The sequence below is a fragment of the Oncorhynchus masou genome, chromosome 11, assembly GCF_036934945.1.
Source record: "Oncorhynchus masou masou isolate Uvic2021 chromosome 11, UVic_Omas_1.1, whole genome shotgun sequence".
Classification (NCBI taxonomy): domain Eukaryota; kingdom Metazoa; phylum Chordata; class Actinopteri; order Salmoniformes; family Salmonidae; genus Oncorhynchus; species Oncorhynchus masou.
Genome location: NC_088222.1, coordinates 47,497,717 through 47,515,183, shown reverse-complemented (window position 1 = coordinate 47,515,183; position 17,467 = coordinate 47,497,717). Strand labels below are relative to the sequence as shown.

Here is a 17,467-nt window from a genome sequence, read left to right as displayed (position 1 = left end):
TATATGTGGAATAATCGGGATATATGGTATAAAAATACGTTGTTTTTAAAATACTGGTTCCAAAATAATATCATGTTGGTGAGCCAACTTGTAAATGCAGAGTTAAAAAAAAAACTTAAGGAATTCTTATCACTTTACAAGATCCCTGTAAACACCTAAATATGTTGCAATTGTTTTAGATGCTATTCTCTCAGGTGTTGATTTATTAATCAGGAACGTGTCAAGACGCCAGGGTAGCCTAGTGGTTGGAGTGTTGGTTTTGTAACCAGAAGGTTTTAAGTTCAAATCCCTGAGCTGACAAGGTACAAATCTGTCGTTCTGCCCCTGAACAGGCAGTTAACCCACTAGGCCGTCATTGAAAATAAGAATTTGTTCTTAACTGACTTGCCTAGTTAAATAAAGGTTTTAAAAAAAGACCTGACCCTCAGAACCTACCTTCCCTGTTCACTCATCAGTATGAAAGATTTGTTTCTTTTGGTCCATTCAACAACAGAGCGATACGAACCTTGTTTCAGCAGGATGTTGTATCTATACAACCGTTTTATTGATAATATCAGTTGGGAAAATGGTTGGATGTTGAAGTTTAAGAAAAGCTAACTCAAATTGTAGCTTTTGTAATGACCACATAGAAATGGTGTTGCATCTTTTTTGGCATTATATTCATGTAAGGAAACTGTGGCAAGACATCAGTAGATTTATAATTGAACATATTTATGACTATTTTACACTACTGTGGAGAGATGTACTGCTTGGATTCTTTACCTAAGATAGAACAAGTTGCAACAATTTTATAATTATTTTCATTCTTTAATTTGTAAAAACCCAAATAACTTCACAGATCTTTATTGTAAAGGGTTCAAATGCTGTTTCCCATGCTTGTTCAAGAACCATAGACAATTAATAAGCAGATGTGGCCAGGGCAAAACATTGCCATGTCCGTACTGTGAGAGGCCTAATACAGCGCTACAGGGAGACAGCTGATCGTCCTCGCAGTGGCAGACTACATGTAACAACACCTGCACATTATTGGTACATCTGAACATCACACCTGAGGTACACCAGGAACGCACAATCCCTCCATCAGTGCTCAGAATGTCCGCAATAGGCTGAGAGAGGCTGGAATGAGGGCTTGTAGTCCTGTTGGAAGGCAGGTCCTCACCAGCAACAACATCGCCTATGGGCACAAACCCACCGTTGCTGGACCAGACAGGACTGGCAAAAAGTGCACTGACGAGTCGCGGTTTCGTCTCACCAGGGGTGATGGTCGGACTTGCGTATTTTGTCAAAGGAATGAGCGTTACACCGAGGCCTGTACTCTGGAGCGGGATCGATTTGGAGGTGGAGGGTCCGTCATGGTCTGGGGCAGTGTGTTACAGCATTATCGTACTGAGCCTCTTGTCATTGAAGGCAATCTCAATGCCGTGGTACCCTTCCTGCAGGCTCATCCTGACATGACCCCCCAGCATGACAATGACACCAGTCATACTGCTCGTTCTGTGCTTGATTTCCTGCAGGTAGACCGGAATGTCAGTGTTCTGCCATGGCCAACAAAGAGCCCAGATCTCAATCCCATTGAGCACGTCGGGGACCTGTTTTATCAGAGGGTCAGGGCTAGGTCACCCCCCCCCCCAGAAATTTCCGGGAACTTGCAGGTGCCTTGGTGGAAAAAGGGGGTAACATCTCGTAGCAAGAACTGGCAAATCTGGTGCAGTCCATGAGGAGATGTTCTGCAGTACTTAATGCAGCTGGCCACACCAGATACCAACTGTTACTTTTGATTTTACCCCCCCCCCCCTCTCTCAGTTCAGTGACACATTATTCCATTTCTCTCAGTCACATGTCTGTGGAACTTGTTCAGTTTGTCTCAGTTGTTGAATTTTGTTATGTTCATACAAATATTTACACATGTTAAGTTTGCTGAAAATAAACAGTTGCTAGTGAGGACTTTTGTTGTTGCTGAGTTTAGCTAGCTCTCACGTGGCTGCTAGCACTGTCAAGAAAAGGGGCATGAAGGAAGCCCAACATTACGTTATTTTACGTAGTGAGAACGCTCGAGAGCAGTCAATGTTGAAAAGTTATCTTTAGACATGTACTTCTCTTAAATTAAGTTTTGCAATTGACTAAAACAAGCAGACAAGAAAATTGCATTTGGAAAAAGTTAAACCTTTTGCTGTTGGAGTGCAGTATGCTACAAATATTGCATCCAAAATATCACAGTTGACTGCAGTTACTGCACTAAAACTGCAATCTTTTTTGTGAGGGAAGTTTTTGCTTGGAAGCCAATGGGTTAACCTAGGTAACCACAGGTTGTCTTCCCCCACACACAGGCGTGCGGGCCGCAATGTTTTAAATAGTCGCCACAGTGGAGGTGTTATAATACCCATAACACCTAGCGGTAAAACATGGAAATGGTTCTCCTCCCTTTTCCACCCTTCATTTTTCAGTGAATTTTACAAACCCTTAAAATTAAGCGTGTGTTTGGTGTAGGCTTATCTTGGTGCGACGTTTTTGATAACCGTGTAATTCTTTCTTTGGTCCCCTTCCTCTGTCATAGCTAGCATAACAGTTGACCAAAAAAGTATTTATTATTTAGCCTAGATAATTATTTGTACGGTATGTCAACCTTGGTGTCTATTTCAGACATTTTAAGGATGAGCATTAAAATGGGAGAAGTCTAGAAGTCTGGTCATGTGGAGAAGTGCAGCTACAGTTAAGGCAATTTACAGGTTTGGTCAGAGCCGGCATGAGGGTTAAAGTTTATCCTGTGTCGGTGAGTGGGGTTAAATTAAGTTTAAGCATCTTAGCAATACAATGTGTTCTACACAGCTGTCAGCATTCTACAAGAAAATAGCCACCTAATCAATTATATAATCATTAACCAGATCACCCTGGATAACAGACTTGGACGAGTGACAACTCACATCTATACTGAACAAAAATATAAACGCAACAATTTCAAAGGTTTTATATATGTAGTTCCCTGGGTCGCCCGTCTTTTCAATTCGCTGCAGCTAGTGACTGGAGCGAGCTGCAGCAAACACTCAAACTGGATAATTTTATCTCAAGCTCTCACTCAATCATGGACACTTACTGACAGTTGTGGCTGCTTTCTTGCCTTTGTGCTGTTATCTGTGCCAAATAATATTTGTACAATGCTGCTGCCATCTGTTGGTGTCTTACGTCTCTCGTAGTGATGTGTGTGTGTGTTCTATATTTTGAGTCCGCGCAGGAGGCCGTCATTGTAAATAAGAGTTTGGTCTTAACTGACTTGCCTGGTTAAATAAAATCAGTCAATTGAAATTAATGATGCCCTAATCTATGGATTTTACATGACTGGGCAAGGGTGCAGCCATAGGTCCACACACTGGTGAGCCAAGGTCCAGACAATCAGAATTAGTTATCAGACAGAAACACTCCTCAGCACCCCCTCAGACGATCCCGCTGGTGAATAAGCCGGATGTGGAGGTCCTGGGCTGGTGTGCGATTGTGAGACCGGCTGGAAGTACTGCCAAATTCTTTAAAACTAAGTTGGAGGTGGTGTTAGAGAAATTAACATTAGATTCTCCTGCAGTCAGCATGCTAATTTCACATTCCCTGAACTTGAGACATCTGGTGTTGTGACAAAATTGAGCATTTTAGTGGCCTTTTATTGTCCCCGGCACAAGATGCACCTGTGGAATGACCATACTCTTTAATCAGTTTCTTGATATGCCACACCTGTTAGGTGAATGGATTATCTTGGCAAAGGAGTTATGCTCACTAACAGGAATGGGCACAAAATTAGAAATATGCTTATGAAACATTTCAGGGCTCTTATTCCAATTCTTGGGACAAACCTTACATGTTGCATTTATTTTTGTTCAGTATAGAATGTTGTCATTGAGAATGAACCAGAATTGACTTTGATTAGACATTCTGCTTGTATTTTAGTTTCATGACCAGAGACAAAGCTTCAAAAACAATTTATTTATTCAGTCTTGATTATGGGATCCTTTGCACTGACTGATATGTCAAGTGAAAATCAAGTTATCAATTAAAGGTTTATGGAAAAACTGCACTGTCCTTGTGAAAATTACAGTTGAAATATTCTACAGTTGTAATGTCAAACTTCTTATATAGCACCCTTAAAACAAATGCATTTCAGGGTGTTCAAAGTCAAGCACAGAAAGGAATGTGGCACTTAACATCCAACATCCTTCCGCTTGTCAGGTCTCTATAATAAGTGACCAGGTAATTCTCTACCACATGCAAATGCCTCCATGGAGCTCATAAGTGTAGCCATGCAGCCTATTTTGGCAGTTCACAATATCAGCTGTATGGATGTGGAGTGTGAGGAAGCCAGCCAGGCCCAGTCAGTGGAGGAACGGTACCTGGCCGAAGACTACAAATCCTCTGTCCCGGGAGCCCACAGAGGAGGATCTTCAGTGGCTAAGGAACCATCCCAAGGGAAGGTTCAGTGGAATGACATGTCTCCTTGGACCTGAGCTAGAACAACCGCAACCCTCCCTGTATCAGACATTGTTCAAAAACAAGGGCACCTGGGGCATGCAGGCAACCAGGCTGGCATGGTGCTGTCGGTGGAGCAGGGTCCTCAGATCACACTCAATGGATGGGGTGTTGTCTGTAAAGTGGGGCACATAAAGAGGAGGGCATCAGGCATTCAAAATGGCTACAGGGATGGATGTGTGGGAGTCAGGGCTTTCGGTCCTGGGAGCCTCACTGGATGGTCTGGTGAGCACCACTGCAGTGGTTAGAGGTCAAGTGTCCTTATGGCACAGGGGCATTACCATTGAAGTTGATTTCTATATCAAGGAGGGAGGGTCTTACAGCCTCTGAAGACCATCCACTATTTATATTTGACAACTTTTACTTCACTACATTCCTAAAGAAAATCATGCAACTTTTACTCCATACATTTTCCCTGACACCCAAAAGTCCTTGTTACATTTTGAATGCTTAGCAGGACAGGAAACTTATCTAATTCACACACACACACACACACACACACACACACACACACACACACACACACACACACACACACACACACACACACACACACACACACACACACACACACACACACACACACACACACACACACACACACACACACACCAAGAGAACATTCCTTGTCAACCCTACTGCCTCTGATCCTGGCGGACTCACTAAACACATGCTTTGTTTGTAAATTATGTCTGAGTGTTGGAGCGTGCCCCATAGCTATCCGTAAATTAAAATAATAAGAAAATGTTGCCGTCTTGTTTGCTTAATATGGAATTTTAAATGACTTACTTTTGATACTTATATTTGAGCAATTACATTTACTTTTGATACTTTAAGTATATTTGAAACCAAATACTTTTAGACTTTCACTCAAGTAGATTTAAAATGGGTGACTTTCACTTGAGTCATTTTCTATTAAGGTATATTTACTTTTCCTCAAGTATGACAATTGAGTACTTTTTTCACCACTGGTATCCTCCATAACTGGATGCTCATGCTCAGATCACACTGGCGCAGGATGTCTATGCACCGGATGGTCTGAAGGATACACTCCTGTTGGACTGGAAAACTAAAGAGACATTTGGTCAGTGGTAGGTCTTTTTCAATGCTGTATCACCATCTTTATCTGGACAGAAAACACATTGTTTTTCAGAACACAAAACTCACCTTGGACAATGTGACAAGTGGTCCCTCATCACCCAATCTTAACTCATGGGAACCATACACAAACATACTGTGCAGATATATCTACAAATTCATTGTATCACATTTGATGAGTACTGACCTCTCCGTCCACAGGCTCGATCTGCTGTATTCTACAACTGGACTGTTGCGCTCGGATCACACTGGCACATATCATACCACTGGCACAGGATGTCCATGCACTGGATGGTCTGAGTGGTGCACTCCTGTTGGCCTGGAAAACAAAGACATTTGGTCAGTGGTCGTTTTTTCTCTCTCCACCCAATAGGTTGATTACGAAAATGGTAACATTATATTTAAATACCATAACCCACAGACTTGACTATATAGTAACCGTAAAATAGACTGGACTTTGGTCTATCTGCACATCTAAAATCCTACTATGTGGATGGGACATTTCTGCTGGGATGGAGAAATTACCTGGAATGCTCAACTAGATGATCAAGACAGTCTAGGATACTATTGCCCGAAGAGGAAGTATTGCGATGAGCTATACGGCTGTACTTATTATTTTAATTCTCAAGAGTAAAGTTAAAAACCCTGAGCTGTGAAGTCACTGAGGATGACCAACAGTGATAGGGGAATCGTCTGAATGGGACTGACATGCAGGGGTAGAACATAAGGTTTTCAACTAGCCCGGGTAACATTCAGGTCCCAAATCTGTGGCATGCAATTTTTGTAAAGGCAAAATTTCACTGCTGTGTCAGGCTAGTTTGGCACATTGTCTACTAGCCCAGTCTGAAAGTACTAGACTCGGGCAAGCTTAATTTCCATCCCTGTTGACATTTCCAACTGACTTTACAGGTCATTTGACTAGTCATGTACAACAGGTGCACTTGTGGAACAAAACCGTTTCAGTGTACTGTATGGGGAAAACATTGAGGCCACAAGTCCCTTGTGAGCGAGTTAGCCAACTTTAGCTAATGTAGTTAACTAGCCAACCAAGGTGCCTAACTAGCTAGCCAACATTTAGCTAGCTAACTAGTTAACATTAGTTCACCGTTCGTGTAGTCAACTTTTCTAAGTGGTGACATGCTAGCCAACTGTAGCAAGTCTGACTACACAAATGGTGATTTAACGTTAACTAGTGTTATATAAATATTCATACACATGGCTCATATATTATACAGCACTAAGCTGATCTGCCTGACTCAAGTCATTTCTTGTACCCCTGCTAAAACTGTCCCCCGACACAAACATACCCAGCAATAAACTACCCCCCTCAGCTCTCTGTGTTTCAAGACCCCTCTGATCTCCGGTCTCACTGTCCCCTGACACACACATACCCAGCAATAAGCTACCCCCCTCAGCTATGTTATTTCACGACCCCATTTGCTCCCTTATCTCACGACTCCGGGACACACACAGACATTCCATCACACGAACAGACACACCTGGCCATAATGGGACACACAAACATCTTCTTGCATAAACACACACACACTCCACTCCCCTTTCTACTGGGCAGGAGCCAGGATGGGACGACTTCACGGGGCACCAATAAGGCTCCTGCACAGGCTCGGTCAGGACCCGCCTCCAACCTTCACCAACCAGTCAGAAGACAGAACTACAAGAATCAACCTATGTCATTCTATGTATAAAATCTGTTGCACACTCTGTTTAGGGATCCTTGTCAGCTGCCTCCTTCTGAGCCATATGACTAGGTCCGTGCACGCTTAATTAGAGGACAATCTTTTACATAATAAACTGCCTTTTTGCTATACTTGATTCCACTCTGTCCAGCGTCTTAATTTGGTCTCTCTCTCCGGTAGCTAATCATCAACAAAACTTGGTAGCAGAGGATGGCTTAAACATCTAAATTCGATCTATGACAAGTTGATGTGAGGGGAGACAAATCATTGGGTGCAAACCAGACGGAAGAGTGACCTGTCGCCAGGAGACATCGGCCATTCAATTTGCCTCAGGAAACTGATCACAGAGCTCGACATAAAAGGTAAGCAGAACCTGTTAAATCAAAATTCTGCATATTGTATTTTAGTCAATTGCCAAATTTTGATCAGTAGTACTGGGCGTGAGTATGGATTGCTGTTAAATTACTTTTAAAAATTAAGGCATGGTTAAAAGATATCTTGCATTAATAGATGAACCGAATCTGCATATAAAATGTCCTATTGATACGTTGTGTACTATCGAATAGGTCTTGTAGAGGACTTGAGGTCAAGTAGATGTAGTAAATGTAAGTTTGGCGTTCTGCGAGACAGTGATCGGGGAGGATGTGACCATTGGACATTAAACTATAACATTAGGTTCAGTGGCATATCGTGGTTATTTGGCTTAAGTCAGAGAGAACGTTTGTTGGGGAATAACACTGAATACATAAACAGTGTAATATTGACGGCCGCTGAGCCAAATACTGTTCAGTCACCGAGCTGTGAATTGGCCCAGCCGCCGTGCTAAAATACTGACTGTTTGCTTTTTCCCTCTTTCTGCTGTTGGTGTTCCCCAGGAGATAAAATTGTTCGGACAATTGTTATAGAACCACGTGAATTTGCTCATATATTGTACCAAGAGGTGATTGCTGAATTGCTTTTAGAAAGTGTCTAAATAATTCGCTGAACAACTTTTGGTTTTCCAATTTCTATCGATATTTCCTAAAGAGATATAATTATTTTGTGACGCCCAGTACCTAATGCATGTTTACAGGACATTAGCATAGATTACACCGACATGGGCCCTGACAATGTATCCAAAGGAAAACGCTATCTCCTAGTCATGGTAGATAGGTTCTTCAAATGGGTAGAAGCAATACCAACAGCAAAAGAGGATGCCAGGTCAGTCGTTAAGTGGCTACAAAACGAACTAATACCCAGGTATGGCATCCCAAGACAAATCAGATCTGACAGTAACAAACACCTGAGACAGGAAGAAGAAAGATTTGGCATAACCCACAGATTTGGATCTGTGTACAGGCCCCCGTCTCAATGTCTGGTAGAACGCCAAACCAAATGCTGAAAGCTAAAATAGCTAAAGCATGTGCAGGTTCGAAGTTGACATGGGTTGAAGCCCTGCCTCTGGCGTTGATGGCCATGAGAGCCTCACCAGGAGCAGGCACCCATCTCTCTCCTCATGAGATAATGACTGGTAGAGTCATGCCTGGTCCACCAAGGGAGGGAGGTCATATGCCCGCTCTTGATGTACAACAAATTGTAATGTCTGATTATGTGAAAAAACTAACGGTTCTCTCTGCAGCACTCTCTACCCAGGTTCACAAGGTCCAGGAGGGGGAACTGCCAGGAGACACGCCACCACTGAAGGTAAAAGTTGGTGACTGGGTGAGGGTTAAAGTCCACAAGAGAAAGTGGCTGGAACCCAGGTGGACTGGACCGTACGAAGTGAAGGAGGTTACTTCACACTCAGTCCAGGTCAAAAGTAAATCAGGCGCACCTTGGCACCACCTTACACATTGCACCCAGCCCCAACTCCTTCCAGAACACTGACTGAAGTCAGAGCTGATTTGAACAGCCTAAATTTGGTACCAAATGGAGACACTCCTGACTCAGGTGATGGAGCATCAAACTCCACCTCCCCTGAAAAAGGAACCTCGCCCAGTTAAAGGGACATCTCTCTCTCCTTGTGCGAGGCTAGGACTATCTGGGCCCTTGTTTGTTATCCTGTAAATTGCTTATAGTGGGACGCAGTCTACCCAGTAGTCTCCGCCATAGCGGAAAAACCTAAATCATAGCTAAAAAAAAACTAAATGTGGTCGATGAAAGAAGGGAGTGGTGTTCTAACCAAGTGCTGAGAAAAAAGGTAGATTTATTTTGTTATTTTAATTAATATACACAAGTACTTCCCGGTTATTGATTTTGGTTTGATTGTTCAGATAACACAATTGAAATTAAACAGGAGGTTAAGGTATACTAACATTAGAATCTGTTTTCATTATGGGGAACAATGAAAGGCCCGCAGAATGGACTGCAGGCTGAGTTTTTATGTTAAAGGGACAGTATACATTTATCACAGGTGTGTGTGTGTCTAAAGGCTGGGTATTTAAGGAGTATTTTGGGGAGAAAATTTGGAGAAACACGAATAAAAACATGAAACATCAAGAGATTTAAAACAAACGATGTGAAGGGATTATCAGAATTATTGGGTGTCGTTGTAGTAGTACAAGTTTGTGTTAAGAGGATTTCCCTATTCCCAGTGACAAGGTATTTTAAAGGTGTACACTCACATATGCTGGTATGAGTTTTAATTAAAACAAGTAAATAACGTATTGGGAATAGAGTCGTAATTAAAATGCTAAGTCAAAGACGAGACAGTTACTCAAATCAAAATGAATTCTAAATAAAAACGAAGAGACAATTACGATTTATGCCCATCGAAATGTTTTTATAAAATTAGCGAATTTAGAGATATTGGTTGGGGTGGTAAATTATAATTCCGGATTTGAACAGATGTGATAAATTAGGTTTGGTTTATCGAACAACAATTATTTACAATTCATTAAAAGTCGTTACGGATTGAGCCAAGGTTGAGCGCTTGTTGATGACATCACTCACGAGGCACTGTTGTCGCCACGGACTGGGGGTAACGGAGAAAATTGTTCGTGTCTTTTAGAAGGAAAATGCGTGCATTATTGTTTTGAGTCACTTTTCAGAAGGTGATTTAAAAAAGTCCATATACCTACTTGTTTGATTCCTATGAGACTGGTTATTCTAGGAGTTGATTCAACTTAATTAAGCATTAGTTCTGGTGTGTTTAAGTAGGATTCTTCATACCGGGACGGATGGAAGTTATCTAAAGTATGTGAGTTGAAGGAGCCAAGGAAAAAACGTGTTTATATTTTTATTAAATATCTGGGATTAGGATTTCTTACACTGAGAAATGTACGACATTTGCGGCAGAGGGGAAGAAGTAATACAATAACGTTATCGGTTAATTGTATCTAAGGATAGCATGTTCATTTAAGTAATTATATACATTGACGTTGTTTAAAACTTATGATTAATGATTTGAGTTAAAGGGGAATCATTAGGTTTAGTTTATAGTTCACTTTTGAGTTTCTGAATCGGAATTAGCATAGTGAATGCTAGTTAGGAGTGTTGTGTTCTTCTGGGAATATTGATGTTTAGGTGTCTCAATTTTAGATGTTTCCTGGGATTATAAAAAGGGAGAATGAGGCCATAAACGACCAAATTAAAACAGGTCTGCAAGTATATACACCTAAAACCATTGTTATGACTATTTGTTTTAGTGCAAAGGTATTTTAGAGAGGCACGCTCACAATATGGAACTTTATGAGTTTTAATTATACAGGTGAATTTTTATTTTATTTTATGACCTATTGATCTTATCGTGACTGTCTTCTGAGGTCTGATCAGCCTCAGGGGAGAGTCATTTGTATAATGAATGTGGTCATATTGAGTTACTAGTTTTAAGGTAAATTCATTATAATGGAGTTTTGGTTGGGGGGTTAGAATTATTGTTTGAACCGCAAATGAGAGAGTGGTTCAGGATTCTGTTTTACAACATTAGCTGTGAAGTTTTTGAATGGGCTATTAATGATTTGGTATTGTAACAGAGAAAAAGTCATATTTATCATTGAGAATAAATAGGGGAAGATAGATTAAGCCAATAGGGCAGGGAATTACATAGAAAAATAAGTTGCGGTTTTTAGGGGTAATAAATTACTGTAGATAAGGTATTCCACACTTTGCAACACACATTAAATTCATGTTATTGTCAGATAGGAGATGGCTTGTTAGTGTAGGAAGGATTGTGATATGGTTAGTATTTATTAGACTTTGTTTTATTATAAGTTTTTAAATACTATTACATTTAACAGGAATATAGGACATCTCTGATTTAGGATTATTGTTAGTATTAAGATAGATTGACTAAGGAAAAGTAAGGACTTTAGAGAAAAGCCGCTCATAGACATGTTTTTTCTAAAATCAATGATTATAGACAAAGTCAAACAGTTAGAAGCTTAGTGGAATTTGAGAGATATGAGAGAAAAGGGTTATCGGGAATATATATATATATATGTAGCACAGATAGTTCTTAAAAATAGATAAGAAACTTGACAGAGTATTGTTACAGGATTGACATGAATGGACGCCCAAGGGAGAATTGGACATGTGGAACATTTAAAAGGGGCTCCTACATGATGATGTCAGACATTAGGATAATTTACAAATCTTGCCCAAATCATTGTTTAAGAGTAGGCATGGTTGTTACCTGGGCAGAGCCAGGTAACAAAGGGGGGATGGGTAAATTGTGTTCTAGAATAGGATGTGACCTATGGGATAATTAACTAAAAAAAAAATTATTAGCTAACAATCAGAACAAATGAGAAACTGTTTGTTAACCTGTATGTCCAAGATTTTATACACTACAGGTGAATTACAGATGAAGTCACTCAATCCAGTCCCTGAGGCCTGTTGGGGGGACCATACCAAAGACTCCTGGTGACAGCTAGCTGAAAGAGCTACCCGGATTCATATCGCACTGCGGGAGGGTAAGGCACATTTGACACTGTCGAACAATAACAGAGTTCGAGAGGAGAACTGGAATTAATAGAATTCTGGGGGCCATCTCTCGAATGAAAAATACCCTACCTGTCCTTTCCTCACTGTTGTTGTTCATAGAAGTGAAGATGTGTCTGGCTCTTGCTAAGTGATGTGTTCTCGGAGAGGGTGGGGCTTCACATGGAAGCTGTTCGTCTGAGCTGTCTTATCGTGGGTGACATATTCCTGATAAGCACGTCCTACTTGAGTATGCGGAGAGTGATAATTTGACCCATGGTTTGGACGATGAGGATTTTGTTCCAAAATAAGCATAAGATATCCCTAGATCTGGGTAGACAGGAAGTTAGAGTAGAGGTTGGGAAGGATCTCTCAATCGAGTTTTATGTAGACCAAAATGGAGTCTCTAACTACATGGCAGTCTGGGACACTGAGCCAATATGGGATATATCGGTGCAGGTTCCCATATTGATCGTGGACACAGGTCATAGCTCATTTGGAGAGAGAGGGCTATATGAATCCACTCAGTATGGAGGAACAAAGTATACATTGATAACATTGGGGTTCCACGGACGTGGACTGGATTAATTATATTTATTATAATCAACAGCGCTTTAACAATTATACCAGAGATGCTATTAAATGTTTTGCAGAACAGACTGAAGCAACCAGCCTGGATGGCTTGACAGAATAGAATTGCATTAGATTTGTTAATGGCTGAAAAGGGAGAAGTATGCGTGTTTATCAGGACCATGTTTGTGCTTACATCCCAAATAACACAGCTTGGAGAAGAAGGGTATCCTTATAGCATAGGGGATTCCACAAAGGTGGATAGGTTTTCCATGATATGGGGAAAACCTGGGAGCACTGTTGAACTCTGTAAAGGTGATAATCCTACTAACCATCAAAACTATTAAGCTCTCTGATGCAGGCATTTACACCCTCGGACCACAAAGGATCGGGACAGACACGATGGGTGTGTTTTCTATTAAAGTGCTGCCAAAACCAGAGGTCCCAGACGAACCAGGGCCAGACACACTCCTCTACTACCCCTGGACCGAACCTGCCACCACTGTGTTAAAAATCCCATTCAGGTAATTAATGTTAGCACTGAGACTGGTGTTGATGGTAGGGACAATTTGTGGCTGTCTTATATGAGGTGTACAGCTAAGACCCTGAAAAGAAAGGACTGCATGAGTTACATGAAACATTGGTCATGCTAGACCTGTTCTGGCTACGCACCCATTTGCTATAGGAGAAGGAGAGGGGTGGCTGTGTATTCTGAGGTTTTTACCAGGTTCAGCCCAATTCAACTCTCTGTTCCTCTTTGAGCCCTGTGTTTCCTGCAGTACCTCCTCATCGGGGCCCTTGGGGTGTTAAGGCATATGGGGGCAATTACAGTTGCATCACGGGTACAGGTAATGGCATTGATTATGGGAGATAGTCTGAAGCTGATTGCAGTAGTAACATAGCCATTAATTCCACTTGGCCAGTTACAGGCCTAAACCAAACTAGTGGTCTGGCTGATGTGTGGTGGATCTGTGGACCCAAAAGAGTGCTGAGACCCATTCTTAGAGGAGACTGGCAAGGTACGTGTGCTCTGACCAGTTTGATAATTCCACTGACCATTGTTGATGTTACTGCTGAGCAGCTGTTGGGTTCTTTATCCAGGGGACCTGAAAACATTCCATCCCATGGGAGACATAGACGTAGTGCTCCATGGACAGAGGATGTAGTTGACATACACACTAACCTGTTGGGAGTGCTAGTGGGGGTTCCTCATGAGTTTCAGGCCCTGGGTAGGAATGATGGACTCTTACTACCTATTATAGGTCCAGCCATAGTGGATGCAAGACAGACTGCAAGGATGAATTATATCTACTATAATCAACAGCGTTTTGTGAATTACTTCCGTGATGCACTCACTGGTCTGTCTGAACAGCTTGAGGCCACATCTAGGGTTGCCAGACAGAATAGACTTGCTTTGGATATGCTTCTTGCCAGTCAGGGGGGTGTCTGCAAGATGTTCGGTGAACAATGTTGCACGTATATTCCTAATAACACCAGTCCAGATGGTAGTATATCTAAGGTCCTTAGTGGGCTTGATGCACTATCTGCTGAGATGAGGACCATGGCGGGGGTGGAGGAGTCTGGACTGCTCTCTTGGTTGGGAGCCTGGTTTGGTAAGTACACTAGTATTGTGGTTACTGGATTTCTGACCCTAATTCTTGTATTTTTGTTATTGATGTGTTGTGCTGCTTGCATCATACCGTATTTTAAGAAGTCTGTTACAGATGTGGTGAAGGCTTCAGGCATGATGCCTTTGCTTGATGCTCCAGTTGGAGATGCTGATACTGAAGCATGCATTCAGGGGAGGATGAGACTGACTGAGGATGACCCATGGTATGCTGTGGGCGAACCAAGTAGCTGCAGGTTTTGAATCCTCAATCTGCTGGTGGTGCACAGTTAACAAAAATATAGATCGTATTAACTACATTCATTTTAATGTCCAAAAACTAGGCAATTGGACTCAGCAAGGATTCGAAGCCGTGCATGGTCAACTGGCAGCAACATCTTTGATGGCTTTCCAAAATAGGATTGCTGTTGACATGTTATTGGCTGAACGTGGCGGGGTTTGGGCTATGTTTGGTGAGCAGTGTTGCACTTTTATTCCCAATAACACAGCGGCTGAAGGCAGTTTGACTGTGGCCCTAGAGGGACTACGAACTCTTAATGGGAAAATGAAATACCATTCAGGTGTTGACACCTCTATGTGGGATTCCTGGATGGATGCTTTTGGTAGATATAAAACACTGATCTCCTCTATCCTAGTGTCCATTGCTGTTTTTGTAGCTATCCTAGCCCTTTGCGGCTGTTGTTGCATTCCCTGTGCCCGCACATTGGCCACTAGAGTTATTACCACTGCCATCACCCCACTGCCCAGTGATCAGACCCACATGTACCCCTTTTAGCGGCTGATGACCCCGATGAGGCATTTCCATCTTTTGAGGAACCCCTCATCCTGTCTATCCCTCTTGGCCACTCCAGGTGTAGCACTTGGGGTGGACTCCTTTTGGTCCTTGCTTATTTACCTCGCTTAGCTCCATACAAGGGGGCTTCTTGTTTTCGTTATATCCTCCTCCTTTCTGCTATAGTCTTCACGTCTTAGTAGACGTGAAGAGGGGGACTACAATTTGAACTACAGTTCCTACCAAATTGATTTGGTTGCTTCATGTTTTGGTTCTATTGTTCACGTCTAGTAGACGTGAAGAGGGGGATTTGTTATATAAATATTCATACACATGGCTCATATATTATACAGCACTAAGCTGATCTGCCTGACTCAAGTCATTTCTTGTACCCCTGCTAAAACTGTCCCCCGACACAAACATACCCAGCAATAAACTACCCCCCTCAGCTCTTTGTGTTTCAAGACCCCTCTGATCTCCGGTCTCACTGTCCCCTGACACACACATACCCAGCAATAAGCTACCCCCCTCAGCTATGTTATTTCACGACCCCATTTGCTCCCTTATCTCACGACTCCGGGACACACACGGACATTCCATCACACAAACACACACACCTGGCCATAATGGGACACACAAACATCTTCTTGCATAAACACACACACACTCCACTCCCCTTTCTACTGGGCAGGAGCCAGGATGGGAGGACTTCACGGGGCACCAATAAGGCTCCTGCACAGGCTCGGTCAGGACCCGCCTCCAACCTTCACCAACCAGTCAGAAGACAGAACTACAAGAATCAACCTATGTATAAAATCTGTTGCACACTCTGTTTAGGGATCCTTGTCAGCTGCCTCCTGAGCCATATGACTAGGTCCATGCACGCTTAATTAGAGGACAAGATATCTTTTACATAATAAACTGCCTTTTTGCTATACTTGAATCCACTCTGTCCAGCGTCTTGATTTGGTCTCTCTCTCCGGTAGCTAATCATCAACACTAGCCAACGTTAGCTAAATATCCCTTCCCTGGTGGGCTAATGCTAGCTAGCATGTCACCACGTGAAAAAAGTATGACTACACAAACCGTGAGTTAACTAGCTGAATCGTTCCCTCAACACAAGTCATTCTGCATATGCTGGTTCTCTTTTTTACTTCTAAGGTGCATTGTACACGCACGTTACCTGCGGTCGGTGATTATCTAGCTAACCACAGAGCTTTGACCTAACCAAAATAGCTTGTTAGTAGCTAGCAAACCTTATCACACTGCTCCAACGACGTCTCTCGGGGTCGGAAAACAATACAATGTGTGTGCTTTTTGGAGTAGTGGTTACAATCCGGTACATAGCACAGAACCATCCTTGCTTCTGATCGACGGAGACCTAAGGTTAGCTAGTTCGCTACAAAAGGCCAGAGGGCAATACAAATGTAGAAAATCTAGTAATTTTAAAAACTGCTAAACGTTGCTAGCTAATTTAAAAGAATACTAAACAAGACCACGAGAAATACACACTACACGATAAACTACAAAGGCTATAATAATGTATCTACATGGTAGTTTACTTGTTACTTGGCGATGAGTTTGCATGGAGCAACGTGCCTTGGGTGATGACGTCAAAGCTTGAGGCAGGATGTGTAGTTCTGTATGATCGCCACATTAGAGGTAATTAGCGTTTCATTTATTTTTTGGGGAGGGAGGGGTAATTACAGGCAAACATATTGCGAAAAGTTACCTTGTCCGAGAGAGATTTGCGCGGTTATCAAAACGTCATGCCAGGATAAGCCTACAAAAAACAGAGACCTTATATGAAGTAGTTCTAAAATTCCAGACGAAAAAAATGAATGGTTAAAAAAACGATTGGAAACATTTCTGGGTTTTACCGCTAGGTTCTATGGGTATTATGACTTATACTTAAGCAATAAGGCATGATGGGTGTTGTATAGGGTTGTTCTTAGCACGATGCAACGTGAAGTGCCTGGATACAGCCCCTAGCCGTGGTATATTGGCCATATACCACAAACCCCAGATGTACCTTATTGCTATTACAAACTAGTTACCAACAGAATTACAGCAGTAAAAATACATGTTTTGTCATACCCATGGTATACGTTCTGATACCACGTCTGTCGGAACTAGGAAACTCGGAAATTTCCGACGTACTAACAGTAGTTATACAGGTGCCACATCGAATCAGCAAGTCGGACATTTTCGAGTAGTAGTAGACTAGTATTTGAAAGCGGCATCAATACCGACTGCCTCTGCCCTGGTCGTGTGGCACGTTGACGTATTTTCCACGTC

General features: G+C 42.1%; 2 long non-coding RNA genes across 4 annotated transcripts; one reads left to right on the top strand and one right to left on the bottom strand.

Moving 5' to 3' along the window:
• Positions 1–3,947: 3,947 nt before the first annotated feature.
• On the bottom strand, positions 3,948–17,465 carry LOC135548757 (uncharacterized). 3 transcript variants are annotated; one of them, XR_010456887.1, is made up of 5 exons: positions 17,267–17,465; positions 16,902–16,952; positions 16,426–16,809; positions 14,471–14,652; positions 3,948–5,923 (listed from the first exon to the last, which is right to left on the bottom strand). It is a non-coding gene; the product is annotated as an uncharacterized LOC135548757 (long non-coding RNA). The 3 variants fall into 3 exon arrangements; XR_010456886.1 differs by lacking the exon at positions 14,471–14,652 and having other exon boundaries at positions 3,948–4,621; positions 5,792–5,923; positions 17,267–17,459; XR_010456885.1 differs by lacking the exon at positions 14,471–14,652 and having other exon boundaries at positions 17,267–17,462.
• LOC135548759 (uncharacterized) lies at positions 9,900–16,112 on the top strand. The gene is made up of 2 exons (XR_010456888.1): positions 9,900–10,333; positions 12,074–16,112. It is a non-coding gene; the product is annotated as an uncharacterized LOC135548759 (long non-coding RNA).
• Positions 17,466–17,467: the final 2 nt, after the last annotated feature.